Here is a 2,291-nt window from a genome sequence, read left to right on the forward strand (position 1 = left end):
GGTGGTTGGGCGCGTACATACGGGGCTGGTGGGGGGTGTTGGGCGCGTATGCGGGCACATGTCTCCATGGTTGCTATAGGAGTTCGGTGCGGACGGTGTTTTTTCCATCCGGTTGCAACATCGGACGCACGGGATGGATCGTACTTGCGCGGTCGGACTTCACTTTTGTGCGGTAAATCGTCCCGGGACGTGTCGGACACATTTTCCGACCCGAGGACGTGTGGGGAATTATTCCCAATGCGATTCGTATGGACTTTTTCCCATGCGAATCCTAGTTGGCAGTTTGTACGGCACTTGTACGATTCGTACGGTAAAAAGACCGGATACGAGTTGTACGGGGAATTTTTTTCCAGGATCCTAATCGGCACCCAAATGTCTGATCCTGCGGTTTCTCTCGTACTGAGTAGGATTACTATTGCAACAACACATTATCAGTAGGGTAAAATTAACCTGTCTCACGACTGTCTAAACCCAGCTCACGTTCCCTTTTAGTGGGTGAACAATCCAACGCTTGGTGAATTCTGCTTCACAATGATAGGAAGAGCTGACATCGAAAGATCGAAAAGCGACGTCGCTATGAACGCTTGGCTGCCACAAGCCAGTTATCCTTGTGGTAACTTTTGTGACACCTCCTGCTTGTAACCCAAAAAGTGAGAAGGATCGTGAGGCCCCGCTTTGACGGACTGTATTCATACTGAAAATCGAGATCAAGCTAGCTTTTACCCTGCTACTCCGCGGGAGGTTTCTGTCCCCCCCTGAGCTCGCCTTAGGACACCTGCGTTATCGTTTGACAGGTGTAACACCCCAGTCAAACTCCCCACCTGCCAGTGTCCCTGGAGCATTTCGTACCCGGCAGGCGTGGGTGCTTGGAGCCAGATGCGAGAGCTCCATAGGGCTTGCCCCCCCGTCTCACCGGGTAAGTGAAAAAACAATAAGAGTAGTGGTATTTCATCAGCGGCCCGAGGGCCTCCCACTTATTCTACACCTCTCATGTCTCTTCACAGGGCCAGACTAGAGTCAAGCTTAACAGGGACTTTTTCCCCGCTGATTCTGCCGAGCCCGTTCCCTTGGCTGTGGTTTTGCTAGATAGTAGGTAGGGACAGTGGGAATCTCGTTCATCCATTCATGTGCATCACTAATTAGATGACGAGGCATTTGGCTATCTGTACCACCTCGCGGTGGCTCATTCTGGGTTATTATGCTGCCCATCAGCGTCAAATTGGTTTTGCTTCCAACAATACAACATTTGTTCGCTTCGGAGTACAGTCACACTTTAAGCTGTCCTCAGTGGAACTGGGGTCACCTATAGGCCAGAGATAGTACACCCTGCAGTACTATTCCAACAATATAAAATGGTCTACGAACAGTCCTGTTTAGCAGGACATCAATAATCAATGCAATATGTAGTGACTATGTGTATGTAGTTATTTGAGACCTATTTTTATTCAAGACGTTTCAATAGTCATGATGTAAACATTTGTATCTAAATCATTATAATATAAGCAAACAGCTATAAAAAATACACATCTATAAATTGCACATCTAGTTTGAAAATACATCTCTATAAAAATTCACATCTATAAAATCCACATCTATACTAATTCTTGTATCAACTATAAACTATTATGTAACTGTCGAACCACATGTAAATATTAGTGAATCAACATTTTAGGCTAATACGTTTTTATAAAAGTGACATGTGTGCTGTACGATAGTGTACATCTCAGTGTTTGGCTTGAAATTTAATTGTCCATGAATACTTGGCACATTTTGAGAGTGTCCATTAAAGTAGTCAGGCAAATATTCTTCTTGAATGGGAACGACATTTGCAGACCAAGATCAGCCAGAGCAACATCATTGCATTGAGGCCAAATACCCCGACATCCGACAATAAAGCCATGAAATGTTACAGTTTTACAGTTGGTAAGATCTTTGATTTGCTGTGATAGATCCTGATAGTATTTAACTTTACTCTCATATGCTAATTCAAGGGAATTCTGTGAGTTTTCATAATGAATTGAAACACCAACCACTACAGCAGTACCATTTTTGGTGAACACTACATCTGGTTTTCTTAGTTCACCTTGACTATTTTTGACATGAGGTTCCCTGTATGTCATCCACCCACACCTTTTTGCTCTATCAATTAGCAGTTCCAACACTTTGTTATGCCTTTTTATCCTTATGTCCTTGCTTTTAGGACATGCACCTGAAATATGTGAAATTGTTTCACACACATCTTTGCAGTATCTACAAGTAGCAAATGTACAATTTCTTCCCCTAGTGATGGT

At 43.8% G+C, this 2,291-nt stretch overlaps 1 pseudogene; it reads right to left on the reverse strand.

The window, feature by feature from the left end:
• Nucleotides 1-262: 262 nt before the first annotated feature.
• LOC146862973 (28S ribosomal RNA) lies at nucleotides 263-1,053 on the reverse strand (annotated as a pseudogene; the record flags this gene model as incomplete).
• Between the last annotated feature and the right edge of the window lie 1,238 nt (nucleotides 1,054-2,291).

This window comes from Triturus cristatus, chromosome 2_2 (assembly GCF_964204655.1).
Source record: "Triturus cristatus chromosome 2_2, aTriCri1.1, whole genome shotgun sequence".
NCBI classification, from domain to species: domain Eukaryota; kingdom Metazoa; phylum Chordata; class Amphibia; order Caudata; family Salamandridae; genus Triturus; species Triturus cristatus.